The sequence below is a fragment of the Schistocerca americana genome, chromosome 6 (assembly GCF_021461395.2).
Source record: "Schistocerca americana isolate TAMUIC-IGC-003095 chromosome 6, iqSchAmer2.1, whole genome shotgun sequence".
Lineage (NCBI taxonomy): Eukaryota > Metazoa > Arthropoda > Insecta > Orthoptera > Acrididae > Schistocerca > Schistocerca americana.
This window is the reverse complement of record NC_060124.1, coordinates 524,396,439-524,416,376: the sequence shown is the minus strand read 5'-3', so window position 1 is coordinate 524,416,376 and position 19,938 is coordinate 524,396,439. Positions and strand designations below refer to the sequence as shown.

The 19,938-nt window shown below is 41.0% G+C and overlaps 1 long non-coding RNA gene across 1 annotated transcript in view; it reads right to left on the bottom strand.

The window, feature by feature from the left end:
* Nucleotides 1–2,653: 2,653 nt before the first annotated feature.
* LOC124619590 overlaps nucleotides 2,654–19,938 on the bottom strand; it is a 64,219-nt gene continuing 46,934 nt past the window's right edge. Inside the window, exon 3 of the long non-coding RNA XR_006980095.1 lies at nucleotides 2,654–3,158. This is a non-coding gene — a long non-coding RNA (uncharacterized LOC124619590). The remainder of the gene's footprint in view (nucleotides 3,159–19,938) is intronic.

Here is a 19,938-nt window from a genome sequence, read left to right as displayed (position 1 = left end):
TTCCGCTATCATATAATCATACAATAAAAGATCCTTCTTTCTATGTATTCGCAATACATTACATTTGTTTATGTTAAGGGTGAGTTGCCACTCCCTGCACCAAGTGCCTATCCACTGCAGATCTTCCTGCATTTCGCTGCAATTTTCTAGTGCTGCAACTTCTCTGTATACTACAGCATCATCCTCGAAAAGCCGCATGGAACTTCCGACACTATCCTCGTATTCAAAATTACAATAATTTATATTGCAGGAAGGACTATCTGCCTCACTCTTTGTTAATTTGTCTGCTGACTACAGGCAAAGGCTAGATGAAATAACACACGACATGACAGGCCCTTATGGAAGGAGGCTTTTTTCAAAGTAAGTGGCGATAGAACATTTATTCTGGCTAAGAGAGGCATTCAATAAGTAATGTAACACATTTTGTTCTAGGCCAGTTTTGGTTGGAAATACGCGTAATTTGTTGTGAGAAATCATGGAACATTCCCACTTCAACCATTATAGTTTCATGAACTTCCGATAGGTGGCGGTGCTATACATAGCTTTCAAAATGGCGTCTGTAGTGGGTGTGCATTCAAGCAGAGAGCTGGTACTGAATTACTTTTGGCGGAAAACCAGAACATTGCAGATACTCATAAGCGCTTGCTGAATGTCTACAGAGATCTTAAAGTGAAAAGAAGCATGGTGGGTCACTGGGCGAGTCTCCCGCCATCAGTGCAGAGCAAACCCGTCCGATCTCACGTGTGCCAGCTGACCACACGCAGTTGTCACTCTTGCAGTGTTGGAATGCGCGGACAGTCTCGTTTGAGGCAATCGACGAATCATAATCGAACACCTCACTTCACAACTGTACATCTGTTGGTAGTGCTGAGACATGTCTACTAGTCGGGGTGCTCAAAGGTGTCTGCCTACAGGGTTCCCTGAAGACCATAAAGATCAACGAAAGATCTCATATGCGGAATTGCTTGTGCGTTCCTGTAGTTCTCTATCTCATTGCCGATACAGCTGTCGCCTCACTAAAATGTAGACTAGAGCTCATGGACAATCATAGTAAATGTTCCTGCTATCTGCACGATTTTCATTATCTGCGTATGTGGGATGGTGGAAAACTAAAACGTACATACATGGTGCTAAGGACTATGTTAAGTGATGGTGCTGACTGGGACAAAAGGATCTGAGCACCCATTATACCTTATGGAGATTCTCCACAGAACACATTACCTTATATTACAAGAAGCAATTTTATTGACTTTTCTCAGTATGTAAACTTACAAATCTTTCTGATTTTAATTATGTATGTAGCTAGTTGTGAAAGGAGTTTTTCAAAACACAAGACGATGAAGACATTCCTTAGGTCAACAGCAATACCCTAAAGTCAATAGATAAATATACTATTTTGAAAGATTTTACTGAGTTTAAGGCCAGAAAAGTTTCAGCATTATTTTTACTTAATGGGAAAATGGCCAGTATGTGTACATAATAACTGTACAAATCATACACGACTTTATTAATATTTTTCGGTTGTACTGGACACAAATTTGTGTTTTCCTTTTCAGTTTGACACATAAAATTTTGTATGTTTGCTAATTTTCAGTTACTTCCATGGAAAATTTTCTAAATTTTACCTACTTATTTCTGAGTTTTCTTCAGATATAATATATAACTTATGCAATTAAATAATTTCTTATGTTTAGCGTGTAAATCTAAAATGTATCTCTGCCCTAATTTTTTCGATGAAAAACTAAAGAGTTTGTAAACTATAGTTTAAAAGTTTCCATTATTAAACAAATTCTTTCCGATCAGTTTATCGGATAACACATTTCATTCAAGCTAGAATAATAAAATGACTCTAGTTATTTCTGCCTTCATTAAAAGCTTTCAAGGACCTCAGGAGCTATCTTAATGGAAATGTATTGTTTCTTCTTTGATCAGTTAGCACTGAAGATTCAGAAACTTATTTCTGTTACAGATGTACTTTATATCACTTATTTTAGAAGAAAGATCAACCCATTTCCACTCTCACTCGATTTATTTTGCAAAGATCTTACCAAAAGTCCAATAAAAGGGAACTGATGTCTGAGGGAAAAAGGAGGCGTCAAAGATGTGTCGCTTGTACAGAAAAATGTTCTCGTAGCGGTCCTGGCTTTATCAGAAATTTGTGGTTCTTCTGTAGTTTTCCCGCCAGTTTTACTGTTCTTTTCAGATTATATCGCAACTTTACAGAACCGCACTTGTGCTAATAGCCACACAGAGAATAACCCAAGAATTGTTTACATTTTCTTGTTTATTTACTCTCGCTGACGTTTTTATTTTTCAAAGTAGCACACGCGCAATACACTACAAACATGTTATTGGGGCATCTTTTCTCATTTTGCAACACGCTCCTGCAGTTAATTGGAAGCTAGTAAGTGTATAAAATTGAATATCTTACCACTCCGCAGGCAAATATGATTTTATAAACATTTTCTTCCTTTCTAAGATTAAATGTAAAACTTCAGATTAAATGTAAAATTTGTTATAGCAGCAAAGGAGCTCGAGCAAACAGATAATAGTGTCATATTGTTTAAACAGAGCTTGGTGCAGCGTGCTGCTCCTAATATACGACAGAAACAAACAGGTTTGAACAATATGTGACTATTGAAAAATTACTATATTTATCGAGTGAAAATCCATTTTTATTCAATAATAATTTGAGAAGTTTACATAAATCAGAAGAGAAAAAAGCTTACACATATGTACGTTGCATAATTGTTATCACACTTCATTGGTGCTTCCTATCAAAGTAACATCCACATGGATCTTGGGAGATCATTTCTTTGGACGAGACTTCACGGGAGAAGATTTCCTGGAGGAAGATCCCGCTTCAGGGGCTTTTACCTTACCAAGAAGTATTAAACATTGCGATTCAAATTTAGAGAATTCACGAACAGACATATTAGTGAGAATAGGGTGCAAAAGAGACAAAAATTTTGTCACCTTTCCTTCTGCTATGGGAGAATTATGTTGGCTAGCACGCCGAGTGTTTTCTGTGCTTGACTTTCCTCGATATTTACGTTTATGACCACTGGACATCTCCAAAGCAGCTCTACGGTCATCAGATAACTGATAACTGCCTGGATCCTTTACCACCTTGTTCCATGCTGCCTTGCAGTGAGATGCTAAAACAAAGAAGTACATTCTCAATATGAAAACAGCATTGTAAATTTTTTGTTGAATAAACAACTCCATAATAACATTATAATTAATATTAGTATGAAATAAATTTCAAATGATAAATACTTGAATTACGTAGTTTTCTTTTACTTATTTCAAATTTTTAGCAACTCAACGATCACGTGTGCCTCTTTTCACCACGCATTTGCAGTACTGTTGGGGGTATTGTAGAAGAGACAATAATAATTCGTAGTCTGTTGAGAAAGGGGTAAATGAATTTACGAAATCATCAGTAATGGAAAAGGACACCTGAACATGCTGAATCAATATTTTATGTGATATTGGAGTACTTTGTAATACTGTTTTAAAAGACTGCAATGTAAACGAAAAAGAGCGTATATTACCCGTATAGGACACTTTAGTTATGTTACCAGTAAGGGAGAAAACTGCGTCGGCGTGAGGTATTTTCTGGTTGCCCACTTCAGGGTCTGCTGTATCGTAGGGGCAAGCATGCAGCTTCCACGATGTTGCAGTTCTTATGACCAGCACCTCGAGCCTCCCACTCCCTTCCCCCACCCAGTTAACCAATTGTATAAATGTTAACCAATGTATAAATGGCGGGCTGTACTATGGACAGAGGAATCCTGCATGGTGGCGATTCCTACCATTATCGCTAATATTTAATATTCAGTTAACACTACACTTTTCTTTATTGCTGTAATTTATTGTCTTAATGCTTTGCATTTATTACCTTTCTGTTATCCTCCTTATCTTCATTAGGATAACTTACAGTTGCCAGATGTTATCTTAGACCCTTTCCCTAACTTCCATAATTTATTATCCGTATTGCTGATGTTTATTACACAATTAGTTTAATTTATGACACAAGATGGTGTCTAAGATGGATGAAGTTGATATCACTATCAATCATGGCTGCCAAAAATGATGGATATGTTAACAACAACCACCAGTCCAAAATAGAATTTCAAAGGCATGTGTGCACCAGTAATACTTTAAAAACATGCTACTGGTCGTACAGTACATCCCAGCATTACGCTAAGCGTAAAATTAAGAAAATCCGTATTAGAGTTCTCGCTTGAGAATTGTATTTTGCATAGGCCTTTTACTCAAGACATTTTGGGACATTTTGACACAATGTAAGACATTACACATTATAAAGGTATGTGTGTAACTACCTTTTTGTAAACAAAGCGCACTCTTGCTACGTGACAGTGAGGTGTAAGGATGCTTTCCGCGACATTAAAATGTTCGAGGTAATGTTCCCACACTTCGAAATATGTTGCTACAGTGCAGACAGACTACAGGTGGTTGCCAGGTGCAGTGAGTACTGGCAGAGTGGCCGTCATGAAATTAGATACCTCAAGGTCACATCCGCTGCTTGTAGTTCACCAAAGCTAACTGCTGTGATTCGCCTGCCTCATTGCCATGTTCGCCTATGTAGACTATTAACACTGCAGTAGGTCAGTGCCAGCTGAATGTTTCCATGTGATACGTGTGGGTTCAGTCTTCCATAGAACAGTACATCGCCTGGTATTTGGTAGTGACAGAAACGCAGGAGCAAGGGCCTACATGCAGTGCTTCTCTGGTCACCGTACATAGAGGAGAAAAGAGGTTGGGAAACAATCTAAAATTGTGGTACTGATCTGGCTAATAGTGAAGCAGCCAGAAATTATATAAATTTTACCCAAGTTCATAAAATGACAACAAAACTGAGCCGTGGCGGCTCATATCGATAGTGCCACTCTGGTGGTTTATCTTTCCTGCCACGGTCAGGGCGGTAAGCAGCGCCCTCTGGGGCCTACGCGAGGAGTAACGAGGCGAGGTCCTGTGGGGGTGTGCTACAGGACGTGGTGGAAGACGGTTGTCGGATTGACGCAGCGAGTGTGGGACCGGACCTATCGCATGGAGATATACAAGTTGGCTCTGAACGGAAGGCGCCGTAGCAAGCAGCGGGAAGCGGGCGTCCTGTAATTTGTGTGAAGGAGTAACGAGTTTTGCATTGGATGTTCCAGTGGTTCCCGAGAGTTGCGGTGGCTGCTTTCGGAGAAGAGAGTTGGTAAGAGCTTGTGTCTACGCTCTTTTCCGTACGATGTTGCTGCCTGCCGTTATAAACGGGTGAAAAATCAGGCGCTTGTATTGACTATACGGGAACTGGTGATGTAAAATTACATTTGTCATTGAGTCTCACTTGCACAGTGACAATTTAGAGGCGAAAACTGTGGTGGTTTCATTAGGTCTGCTTCTTTTCTGTGCAACTAAGGGAGTCAGTTACTTGGGGTAACTGAGGGAGCACCATTATGTTGCTCTAAGTGAGACGTTCTCCACGTTTTGTCTATGTCTTCGCGAATCGAAATCGTGGGGGAGTACATGTGTGAGTAATTTGCTATTGTATTGGTGGTTATGTTGTAAAGACTGTTCTCTGGTGTGTTAAATCACGTGCTGATTGTAGCCAATCTAAGTAGAAGTTACCATTGCTACTTGCTTACGTGCTACTGTCCTTATGATTGGCGTTGTTTGCCTTTTGATTGTGGGTGTGCTCAGGTTAAAAAAAATTACGGCTACTATTCATAAGGGTTGTCTAGTAAAGAAATTGCTGAAGCTTTTATCATATGCTGATCTGTTTGCCTATCACATTGGCTTTCTATGCAGTAACTGAAGGAATGTGTATAGTGGTTCAAGATTGTAGGCTGACTAGTATTTGAACTGGTGTTGAGGTTAAGGGCGAGTTCAGCATCCCGCAAACCCGCACGCTGCGCGCGGTTAAATGTTCCGCTATTGGGGAGCCGGCTCTCTGTTCTTCGATTTTGTAAGGATACGTGATGAGTGCATCGCTGTAGTTTTTCCCGTGCTAAATTGCGGGGTGTCGGTGCCGTCTTAGGGTGATGTATGTTATGTTGAAACGGAATTAACTGTACCAAACTTAAGAGAGCTTTTAGTTTGTTTTAGGTATGTACATGGAATGATGTTGATATTTTGTCGATTGCGGAATAACTTCCTGTGTGGGGAGATCCTCTGAGGGACTTGTATTGTAATGTTGCAATGCGGTCCATCTGAAACGAGCTGCTTAAAATTTGGGTCTGCAGCTCTCTGATGTTATATATTACTGTTTTATCTTAAATGTCTTGGATGTAATATGGTTGTTGAGGATTATGTAATTAATTTTGATCGCTGGTTCCTTAAAGGAAGTATTTCGTTTCAAAATATGTGCTCGGTCAGAGCCTATTTAAATATAATTTTAACTTATCATTCAAAATTTCTAGTCTTGCTTTCTTAAAAGGCTTTCAGTTAAATGATTGCTATTTACCTGTTTAAATGTTTGAGTGACTTAAAGGAAAAGAATATTATTTTGTAATTTGTACTGATTGTTCCTTCTGGGTAATACCTTACTTATGTGTTCAATAAATGAGTGTCTAGTCAATGGTGATGCACTGATCTATTGCTAGCCTACCCCTTCCACTCCAAAGCCTATTGAGCTGCTTTGTGTCGAAATTGTGTTCAGAACACCCCTCTGACCTGACACCTCAAAAACGTTGTTGTATTTTCGAATCGGCTGTATTCTGTATTAACAGTGCATTAACACTGACAGAATCTCTATAGGTGAGCAAGTGCTCTGATTCTTCAAGAAATGGATACCAATGAAAACTAAAATCACTGAATTTGACGATTTTGAAGGAATGGTTGTGCATAGAACTGCGTTTCGATACCATAACAGAGGAGAGTATCCGACTGCTGAAAAGATACAGAGTGATCTCTGTGAAAAAATTAATTATCCTAGCACAGAGACCTCGGTTCTTTGTCTTTTCTCCACACTTGGTTTTTGATTCAGAAACTATGATGATAGACAAATTTTTAATGGAATACTGAGACTTTGTTTTGTGTAAAATGCTCTTACTGCATCCTGAGGACGATAGTATAGTGTTATACTCTTGTATTATACTTCAATAAAACTTGGGTTACACAAAACCACATACAAAAAATATATGAACACATGTGCGGAAAAACGGGCTAACGCTCAAATGTAAAAGCTTGGAGATAAGTGCTGCCATCTGTTGCTGGGTCCGGGAACTATCAAAATTGACACTGGTGTCACACCCTCCTAAATATCACTTACGGCTGATTTGAGAAATCAAGGCTTCGTGTGAAACGTATTTTTTTTAAATTTCTTTTTTTGGTTGTTTGAGATCTCCTATTTTGCTTGCCGCTCATGAGACAGAAACAGAGTGTAAAACTGCTATAGACTGGTCTTCACTATTCCTGGAGGTTTGTTCGTACATTGTAATGAGAAGGGCCAAAATTGGTTGGCCAGGGGTTTTTATAAAATTGACGATGACAAATAGCAATTTGAAAAGAGAGAGAGAAGGCATGATGTTGCTGGACCATTCGTATGAGGGGTAGTTGTTTCAAAGAATCACTCTTCTTCAGACATGATTTTTAAGGTATTTAAGATATGGGAGCTTGTACCATGTTTCAATTAGTAAAAAGCTATACAGCAGATGGGTCAATGATAATGTCAGATGGGTGGGTTAGTTATGAAAGTTTAGACGAAATTGGATACATAAATTTGGTTGTCATTCTGTTGAATTTAGGGACAAAAAAACAGGGGCATGCACAAACACAACTGAAGGGTATTTGGGGGGGGGGAATAAAAAGTATTATTGGATGAGGTAAAAGGAAAATCGGTTGTTTTAGATTTTTTTGGAAGGTGTGGGGAGGATGCATGTGCCAAAGTAAGAGAGTTACATTTCTTTTTTGGAGAGGAGGTGCATTTTGTTTTTTTGTTGTAATATTTGCAATTATTTTTATTTCGTTAATTTTCTTTCATTTTTGGTTTATATTAGTACTAAAGTATTAACATAGTTTTTTTAAATGGTTCACATAGCCTTGATATCTTGGACGTCAACCTGTTGGAGATTCTACTCTGCTACTGGTGTGTATCCTATTACCTTAATTTCAGTTCTGTACTAGTTTTGTCTAACAGTGACTTCCTGTGTGATGGTTCTTGCACTGTGCGCTGACGTTGGCAATTGTTTGATGTTGATGTTGGCGAATTTGTAAATATCAGTTGGGTAAATGTAGTAGTAGCGGGAAAAGAGATGTATTTTTTGGAAATATGAAAGTTCCGAATTTCAGAGAGACTGGTTACCTCGTGAGTCAATAGAACAGCTTAATGTCAGGATAATAGATTAGTTTAGCCGGAGATCAAGGTTAGGATAGAATGTGACGAGTTGGATGTGGGTTGGCAAAGCCAACTTATCTTACAATGGAAAAGGTGTCAGTAGTGACTTACTGATCTGTAACATAACCTGAGGTCTAGGTTAGATCGGAATGCAACAATTAGTTTTTAAGTTATCAAATCCATGGAATGTGACAGCGGAAAATATTTCTACACACTGATCTGTAGCATATCCAGAGGTCTAAGTTAGACTGGAATGCAACAGTCTAATTGCGAGTTGGCCAAGCCAACGAATGTGACTGCGGAAAATCCTTTCTGAGGTGATAGACCGATCTGTAGCGTAGTCCGAGGTCTAAGTTAAGTTCTAATGCAACAGTTAGTTTGTGAGTTATCGAAGTCAACGAATCTGACAGCAGAAAAGATATCTATGGTGACACACTGATCTGTAGTGTAATCTGTGGTGTAAGTTAGGTTGGAATGCAGCAGTTTGGCTGTGAGTTGCCAACGTATCTGACAGCGGAAAAGCTTTCTGTGGTCACAGATTGATCTGTAGCGTAGCCTGATGTCTAGGCTAGGTAATAACGTAACAACTTTCTCATTAAAGCCAAGAAAACTACAAGTACTAAGAAATTCACCTGTAGAGTACCAAGTGGTTTGAGTTAAGTGTAATCTGCAAATGTCGGTCAGGTGTCTAAGGAAAGAAATACCAAGACGAATTTACCATGCCTGGTTTATTGTACTGTATGTGATGATATATGATGCTCTTAGCAGTATCATAATTGTTTTGGGACTTTGCCGAATATTTGGACTGTGTGGCTCAGTTACGAGTTGTTAGTAGAAAACTGCAGCTGGTATTATCTACGAAAGAGTATTGTCACTGACAAAAATGTTCAAATGTGTATGAATTCCTAAGGGACCAAACCACTGACGTCATTGGTCCCCAGACTTAGACACGACTTAAACTAACTTATGCTAAGAACAACACACACACCCACGCCCGAGGGGAGGACTCGAACCTCCGGCGGGAGGGGGCGCGCAATCCGTGACATGGCGCCTCGAACCCCGCGACCACTCTGCGCGGCATTGTCATTGGCTGATAGCATACTAACGGTTTAACGTTATCAGTTTGTTATTGGTGATGCTTGTTTGATTTAGTTCCAAATACGACTCGGTTTACGAGGAATTATTTATTAGAGATATTTCGCTGTTTTTGAATGTAATATGTTACGGTTATTCGCGAAGCAAATATTATTTCCGAAATTCATGGGAGTCATTATGAACAGTACCAGACTTTGGAAAAGTAGCTGAGCCTTTAAATGTATTTTTAGTTTACTTTTTGGTACGATAGTTTCGAGTCTTTCGTTTAGCAGCATGGTTTCTTTTTCAGTTACATAGGCTGTATTTTCAGAAAATTAATGTGTATTTCTTACTTTGGTAGTCTGTGGTTTTCAACAGATACCGGTAGTTTTAGTTCTTGGTTATGATTCGATTTAAGTCCAACAGTTGACTTACAGAAGTGTATTTCGGAATAGTTTCCATTTTTTACCAGAATAATTTCTTTTCACTTCATATTTTACGTTTCGGCGTCCATTATAGTAGTAGATTGTGTGTTTACGACAGGGCCTACTCGGTTACTTTTTCGTTCTAGAAAGTATTTCTTTTACTTTCATTACAATATTCGTAATCGGAAGTATTGACTTTGCATCGTTGTTTTTTTCCCCTTATTCACTGTTTCTGTCTATTACGATGAAGAAATCCACATTTATATGACGTCACATTGGGCGTAATATTTACGACGTGTGTCCCACGTTTTTTACGTCACTCGTCAAAGCCAACAACTCGTATCGAAGACTCCTCTTTAACCACTGAGAGCATCCTGCCAGAGACGCCATCTTCTTCAGTGCTCTCCAGTGCTCGCAGCCACGCTCTGCGGCAGCCAAAGAGCACAGAGCACTAGGGCCAAGTCCAGGTTATTTACTGACCTCAACTCTGCAGCCCCGACCAGAGTGGCACGTTTTGTGTATCCATGTGCAAATGCAACGTCGCAGACGACGTGCTGCAATGGAGAAAATTACAGTTTTCGTCACCTGAAAAACAGCTTCTAAACTGAAGTGTAATGTTATTTCACAGGTACGCCTACAACATTTACTGGACCCAAGCACTATGTAATTTGATATATAATGCATAATACATTTCTATGTAGTCAGCATTAAACAGAAAATCGCAGTAGACTTTGAGAGAAAACAGCTATTTTATAGGCAGACTCATTACATACATCTACAGATTTGCGTGGTATGTCGCTAGCTATGTAGACAAGTATCACAACCGGAAAAACGTTGTTGGAATCTTATAATAGTACCATCCCATTTGATAGAAAGGTGTCTTTATCCCTTTCTTGTCACAAACTATGTAGACGACTAACACAACCAGGAAAGTGATTCATCTCGATGTAATGTAGAGTAATACTGTCAGTGATTTTCTAGGAATCTGATCACTATGAAAAATGAAATGAAATTATCGTGTACCATTGTTGGCCAGGGGGCCCCATCCGAGGATGTTCGGCGACCAGGTTACAAATCTTATTTCAAGTGACGCCACATTGGCGACTTGCACGTCGGTGATGACGGGATGATGATGACAACACAACATACAGTCCATGAGGGGAGAAAAATCTCCAACCCCACCAGGAATTGAACCCGGGCCCGCTGCATGTGGGCAAACACTATGGAAGAGCATCATTGCATCTGATCGAAAGCATTCCCGAGCTCCCCCGACCCCCAAAAAATGTCACAGGTGATATAGACAGTGGGAAAATAAACCTCCTCTCTTCAGGCGTCTACAACAGTTTGTTGAGCTTCCCCACAACGACGAAATGTGTCAGTCTTTGTTGGATCCTCTCTTTTTTTTATACCAACTTGATACTGGCCCTAAACTGATGAGCAGCACCCAAAACTAACCGTTCTTACAACTGTTTCGTAAGCCACTACTTTCATGGAACAATTGTATTCCCTTACCGCGCGACTGCTACGGTCGCAGGTTCGAATCCTGCCTCGGGCATGGATGTGTGTGATGTCCTTAGGTTAGTTAGGTTTAAGTAGTTCTAAGTTCTAGGGGACTGATGACCACAGATGTTAAGTCCCATAGTGCTCAGAGCCATTTGAACCATTTTGTATTCCCTTAACGATATTTCAATGTTCCTCAGTATGGTATATGATTTTCTTAGAAGTTGTAGGTCGACCAGAATGGTTACTCCTATTTATTACCAATGGTGCATTAAAACAGAAACGGACCTCTTCGTATATTTATGTGCATTAGTTACATTTATTTACGTTAATGATCAACTGACTGTACCTGCAAGAGCCAACTATCCTCTGCAGTTCCACATGCATTTTGCTCAAGCCTACTTGTATTACAACCCTCCTATAGACATTAGCATCGTGTGCCAACAGCCTACACCTACATCTAAACACATGCCCAACACGTCACCGTGCGGTGCGTGGTCGAGAGTACATCATAAAAGTTTATCGATTTCTTTTTCCTAATTCACGCGCATACTGATTGAGGAAAAAAAAATTAGCTAAACTCTGTTATCTTATTTATAACATCGCTATGCTACATGTACGATGATGGTGGCACACTGCTCGCAGAACGTTCATTGAATACAGTGGTCCTAAATTTACTCAATGGTGTTTTGCGAGAAATTTGATGTCTTCTTTCGAAGGATTCCCAATGTTTTCTGTTACATTTTCTAAAAGGTTATGTCGACCTGATACAGTCCTAGCAGCCTTATGGGGCTTTCGATGTTATCCACTGGATCATTTATCTTGGAGTGGTTACTTCACAGGCCAGCCACAACCATTCAGTTACGTAGGGCGATTTCATTAGTAATGTCAGTATGTGACCCAGGTGCCATTTTTATATGTTATATCATATACTACATGATATCACATGTTATAACATATGTTATCATATGTTATGTATTGAAGCTTGACAACCATATTACGCCACTGCACAATGCACCGTGAGAGGCACCCACATGCCTTGCTCATTTTGTGGCATCAAGCAGTCAGGCCTGCAAGATGAGTGGTCTGCCAAGCGAGTGGATTCAATCTTATTTATCAAGTAACCTGAGCTCTAGTACTCAGAATTAAGTTACAAATTATTCTCCTGTTTGAATATTACGCAACGGATACGGATAACGCACATCTGACTATTAGTAATTTACACAACTCTGACTGTTCACTATGCACTGGCAATACCACATTTTCTTTCTTATTCAACGGCTTTGATCAACACGTGGCCATCGCACTGAATATGAATGGCGCACACATTATAAATTCTGGGTATCATGACAACATACAATTCCAAGGAAAAAGCCACCAATCTTTTTCTTTTCATTATTTTATTTATTCCGATAAATATCTATAACCTAAACACACAAATTCTATAACCTACAACAATTACACATGAGAAACTCCGCCCAGTGGGCATGGCTTTACATTGGTGATTCTCTATCTTATGGTCTCTTAATTATCTAACATTACAGTGCACTTTCTGGATAGGATGGTGGATCTTTTGCTATATCTCACACTTCGATTCTCACAACCATCATCACAAAACTTTCCTCCAGACCGAGCGGTACAAAAAGGAACATGCATAACCCACTGCCTCTGAACCTATCTTGTTACTCTCCCATGCCAACCACACATACTTAAATTTCATGAAATACATCACACTGGCAACATACAATACAAAGAAATAGTCACAACGTTATAATCACATCACTTTCAGCTTTCCCACTTCAATTATTATTTATCCCAGTTTCACACGACACTGCCCCACTTCGTAACTTTTCTTTCCTACTATGAACTCTGGAGGATATATGCACGTCTTCCTGTGCAATGCAAGCCAAGTGGCGTTGCTGGATAGACGGCTGACTCACCTTGCTTCACTCTCAGAGTATTATAATTTGAATTAAGCGTCACACGGAAACATAACGCGCAAAGTAATATTAAGAACATATTCGTCACACACGCGAGTCCTCAACTGATACCATGGACGAGTACTTCTCTTTATCCTTTGTCTCATACACAGATTGAGACTCACACAGTACTCACCACGTGGAAGTACTCGTCTCTAATTTCAAGTCCTGCACACGCCATTTCTTAAATATTTCCAACTTATTGTACACACGCTAGTAATTCAGCTTAACTTAAGCAGTCAGAAGTATTTCAACTTATTGCTACACGTGGTTTCATTGTGACCGTTGGCCACTTCCGAAGATTACTACGATCCCCTTAATATTACCTGCCTGACATTTAATTCTCCCCACAAAAGTTCCTGAAATTGAGAAATTATTATTCCAAACTACTCTTAAGTATTTCACATCCATACCATTCTCTCCACTCTTTTGTCTTTATGGAACGCAACTAAGACAGGTCTTACCAACACAAGATCCAGCGCAAGAGTGCTGAAACATGGCCGTTCTTCAGGTCATCTCGCACCTCCGTTGAGGTGGGGAAGACCGTGCTACCCATTGGTCAGCCACATTTCAGGCGCTCAAAGCTCAGATAAATTTCATCTCTTTGGTTCCACCAAAGGTGACCAAAGGACTGTCTCAAAGATGATCATATCTTCACATTCACTGTCTGCAGTTAGCAGACGACCATACATTCATTCATTTCACAGATCTCACCAAATTGGATGTATGGATTAATTCTGTGGGAGTGCACATGTGATCAATTAAATAAATAAATTATCCTTCTTTCCTGCACTGGTATCTGGCTTCGGTGTATTAAGTGAAATTGAGTTATTCTTACAAAAAATATGTTGTTATGACGAGAATAACGAAGAATGTTGTACCTATTTTCAATGTATGGCGGTACTGTACCCTTTCAACCGATACACAGTGCAAAGTGCTTCTCTATCTGCAACGTCTGTGATGATTTTGATCCCGTGAAAAAAAAAAAAAAAAAAAAAAAATGAAATGTGGTATGGCGAGGACCTCCCGGCGGGTAGACCCGATCGCCTGGTGCAAGTCTTTTGAGGTGACGCCACTTCTGCGACTTGCACTCTGATGAGGATCTAATGATCCCTTAAAGCGTTCAATGAGTGATTGGCGAATACCTCCCCAGCCCTGTCGACTATGAGGCACTCTTAAAACGTAGTTACAAGAATCGAAGTAAAGCATTCCCTCATTATTATTTACAGATTATGGCCATCCTACTACTGTTTCCTCTGCCTATAAAGACAATAATGACAGCATTTTTAAAGAAATGGATTGACACTGATATTTTTTTAAAAAATCTTGGATTTACTCCCGATACGAAGTTTCCATACAACATACACCGCCGCAGTTGTAATTTGCGAAGTGTGTAGTATCGAACTACATAACCCTAAGGTGTTCAAAACAAGATTATTACTCCTAGCGTAGTAGTTTGCTCCTATTGTTTATCTACTACATACTGATGTATGGCGTAAACTGTTGGAATTCTGTTTGTTTATTTGCAAATAGATAACTATCAGGAATCTTAATATAATTTGTTATACGAACCTGTCTTGACACAAATTCGTTGCATTCGGTACAAAGTTGCTGATTTCGCGTGTGTACACATGAGAAAGCCATTTTTAGCACATAATTCAGACATATTAATAGTTCACTGCTGTCAGGTACCACACCGTACTTTTACAGAATATGGACGAAATTTTTAGTTTTGTATACTTATTACAGTATAGAGATGTGATATCATATCCCTTTTACATCTAGTGCTTACGCTAAATACCACACCATGGCGAACGGTTTTATCCAACCCACAACGACTTCAAAAACCATGCACGAAGTTGTGATACGCACATGATCGCTATGCTGAAACCATTACTCCCGCAAAAACGAACAGGAGTATTTCGTACTGGGATACGTCTTTGCTGGAGACCACGGTTTTCCAGCAGTTAATGAAAAACGTATTTTAATGTCACCTTGGTATGTTTTTCTACAATAAATCGAAAACTACGGCCTCTAGCGAGGAAGTATCCCAGTAAAAAATTTAACTACATCAAATTTCTTACAAACAGCTCCCGTTCATTTTTCCAGTAGCACTTACAGTTCACACGTAGCGAGTGACAGATTATACACTACTGGCACATTAAAATTGCTACTCCACTAAGATGACGTGCTACAGACGCGAAAATTAACCGACAGGAAGAAGATGCTGTGATATGCAAATGATTAGCTTTTCAGAGCATTCACACAAGGTTGGCGCCGGTGGCGACACCTACAACGTGCTGACATGAGGATAGTTTCCAGCCGATTTCTCATACACAAACAGAAGTAGACCGGCGTTGCCTGGTGAAACGTTGTTGTGATGTCTCGTGTAAGGAGGAGAAATGCGTACCATCAAGTTTCCGACTTTGATAAAGGTCGGATTGCAGCCTATCGCGATTGCGGTTTATCGTATCGCGACATTGCTGCTCGCGTTGGTCGAGATCCAATGACTGTTAGCAGATTATGGAATCGGTGGGTTCAGGAGGGTAATACGGAACGCCGTGCTGGATCCCAACGGCCTCGTATCACTAGCAGTCGAGATGACAGGCATCTTATCCGCATAGCTGTAACGGATCGTGCAGCCCCGTCTCGATCCCTGAGTCAACAGATGGGGACGTTTGCAAGACGACAACCATCTGCACGAACAGTTCGACGACGTTTGCAGCAGCATGGACTATCAGCTCGGAGACGATGGCTGTGGTTACCCATGACGCTGCATCACAGACAGGAGCGACTGCGATGGTGTACTCAACGACGAACCTGTGTGCACGTATGGCAATATGTCATTTTTTCGGATGAATCCAGGTTCCGTTTACAGCATCATGATGGTTGCACCCGTGTTTGGCGACATCGCGGTGAACGCACATTGGAAGCGTGTATTCGTCATCGCCATACTGGTGTATCACCTGGCGTGATGGTCTGGGGTGCCATTGGTTACATGTCTCGGTCACCTCTTGTTCGCATTGACGGCACCCTGAACATTGGACGTTACATTTCAGATGTGTTACGACCCGTGGCTCTACCCTTCGTTCGATCCCTGCGAAACCCTACATTTCAGCAGGATAATGCACGATCGCATGGTGCAGGTCCTGTACGCGCCTTTCTGGATACAGAAAATGTTCGACTGCTGCCTAGGCCAGCACATTCTCCAGATATCTCACCAATTGAAAACGTCTGGTCAACGGTGGCCGAGCAACTGGCTCGTCACAATACGCCAGTCACTACTCTTGATGAACTGTGGTATCGTGTTGAAGCTGCATGGGCAACTGTACCTGTACACGCCATCCAATCTCTGTTTGACTCAATGCCCAGGCGCATCAAGTCCGTTATTACGGCCAGAGGTGGTTGTTCTGGGTACTGATTCCTCAGGATCTATGCACCCAAATTGCGTGAAAATGTAATCACATGTCAGTTCTAGTATAATATATTTGTCGAATGAATACCCGTTTATCATCTGCATTTCTTCTTGGTGCAGCAATTTTAATGGCCAGTAGTGTAGATATGGTATTTGAAAGCATTACGGGTTGCATAAAATCCATGGACAGAGGCAGCTGAACCGCCCCGTATCTCCCGAAAGTTGTCAGGCATCTTCTCTGGTGTTTCAGCGGATATTTGCGATTTCGTTCTTGAACTGTGTAGCTGGAGTTAGCCTAAACAATTACTGCTTATCACGTCTGTCATGCGAAGCCCATTGTCGATGGTAAGCGTTGGTTACTTTTTCTGTTACAAACAAAATGATTTTTAAAGCTGTGTGTCCATGAGCTAGAGCGATCCGAAATTAGTCAGGTGCGGGTTTTGTTTCATAGATATGTGTTAACAAGGACAGAAAATGTCAAAGAATATCTCGCAGTCTATCAGCAAAAGCACTGCCCTGGCTCGAGATGACTGCTATCGCCAAGTACGCAGCCTACTTAGTCGCTGCTAGATTGGTTGTTTATTGTCGCTGTTAATACACATCGATAAAACGAATATCGCACTACACTAATTTGGGAGGGTATTAACCAGTGGACCGGTAAAATTCCGACTGAAAAATAATTTTGATTGTCAGAAAAACAAGCCAACGGGCTTGGCGCAGTGGCTTCCTGTCAGATCGCCTTGTGAGGCAAACTGAGGAGCTACTTGATTGAGAAGTAGCAGCTCTGGTCTCGTAAGCTGACATAGGGCCGGGAGAGCGGTGTGCTGACTACATAACCCTCCATATCCGCATCCAGTGACGCCTGTGGGCTGATGATGACGCGGCTGCTGGTCGGTATCGTTGGGCCTTCATGGCCTGTTCGGACGGCGTATAGTTTTAGTTTTCATGAGAAACAAACCGGCGCTTTCTGTTGACAATGGGGATCGCATGAAAGACGTGAGAGGCAGTAACTGTTTGGGCTGACTGCAGCTATACAATGGAAAAATAAAATTGCGAATATCTGCCGGAAAACCAGGGGAAATGCGACTGACAACTCTTAGAGGAGACGCTCTGTATATGAGATATGACTCCGCATTACTGTTGCAGTGTGGGACATACATAAAGTGTACTGAATTAATATCTGTAACCATGAGAATAGCTGTATTCAGTACTTAACAGCGATGCGTGGTACAAAGATCAACCTCAGTATGTCGCCAAGTGCTGTTTACCATGTGAGCTATACAAGGGGGTGTCGATATGTGTACTTTTTACTACTACAGAACAATTAAGTTGCAAAAATAGTGCTACATGTGATTTTGTCCTCCTTAAATAATACACCTAGTTTTTATTTTTGGAAGGGTGGTTGAACTTTTTCATTCGCGATCACATATCAATAGCTATACTTGCGTATTATAACGAGGAACATAATGTTTTTGTACTCACAAAGTTACTCTACACACCAAAACACCTACTTAGGGAGCAACTTCAATCTGCATTGCTGTTTACAGTAAATGCAGACTGCACTTAAAGGAGTAATTTCTTTAATACGGCACAGTTTAAGCTGTGCAATACGTTTGCCGTTTATCTGAAGACCTATGGAATATATTTGAATCTAGGAACCAATCCCAATTCGCTAATACACTACTGGCCATTAAAATTGCTACACCAAGAAGAAATGCAGATGATAAACGGGTATTCATTGGACAAATATATTATACTCGAACTCACATGTGATTACATTTTCACGAAGTTTGGGTGCATAGATCCTGAGAAATCAGTACCCAGAACAACCACCTCTGGCTGTAATAACGGTCTTGATACGCCTGGGCATTGAGTCAGAGCTTAGATGGTGTGTACAGGTACAGCTGCCCATGCAGCTTCAACACGATACCGCGGTTGATCAAGAGTAGTGACTAGTGTATTGTGACGAGCTAGTTGCTTGGCCACCATTGATCAGACGCTTTCAATTGGTGAGAGATCTAGAGACTGTGGTGGCCAGGGCAGCAGTCGAACATTATCTGTATCCAGAAAAGCCCGTACAGGACCTACAACATGCGGTCGTGCATTATCCTGTTGAAATGTAGGGTTTCGCAGGGATCGAATGAAGGATAGAGCCACGGGTCGTAATACATGTGAAATGTAACGTCCACTGTTCAAAGTGTCGTCAATGCGAACAAGAGGTGACCGAGACGTGTAACCAATGGCAGCCCATACCATCACGCCGGGTGATACGCCAGTATGGCGATGACCAATACACAATTCCAAAGTACGTTCACCGCGATGTCGCCAAACACGAATGCGACCATCATGATGCTGTAAACAGGACCTGGATTCATCCGAAGAAATGACGTTTTGCCATTCGTGCACCCAGGTTCGTCGTTGAGTACACCATCGCAAGAGCTCCTGTCTGTGATGCAGCGTCAAGGATAACCACAGCCATGGTCTCCGAGCTGATAGTCCATGCTGCTGCAAATGTCGTCGAACTGTTCGTGCAGATGGTTGTTGTCTTGTAAACATCCCTATCTGTTGACTCAGGAATCGAGACGTGACTGCACGATCCGTTACAGCCATCCGGATAAGGTGCCTGTCATCTCGACTGCTAGTGATACGAGGCCGTTGGGATCCAGCACGGCGTTCCGTATTACCCTCCTGAACCCACAATTCTATATTCTGCTAACAGTCATCGGATCTCGACCAACGCGAGCAGCAATGTCGCGATACGATAAACCGCAATCGCGATAGGCTACAATCTGACCTTTATCAAAGTCGGAAACGTGATGGTACGCATTTCTCCTCCTTCACGAGGCATCACAACAACGTTTCACCTGGCAACGCCGGTCAGCTGCTGTTTGTGTATGAGAAATCAGTTGGAAACGTTCCTCATGTCAGCACGTTGTAGGTGTCGCCACCGGCGGCAACCTTGTGTGAATGCTCTGAAAAGCTAATCATTTGCATATCACAGCATCTTCTTCCTGTCGGTTAAATTTCGCGTCTGTAGCAAGTCATCTTCGTGGTGTAGCAATTTTAATGGCCAGTAGTGTACACTGAAGTGTTAAATTGAAGCTGGAGAACCATACTTTTCTCGATCAACAACACTGTTTTCCACAATACGTTCAAATACACACTGATAATCCAAAACATTATGACCACTGCGCA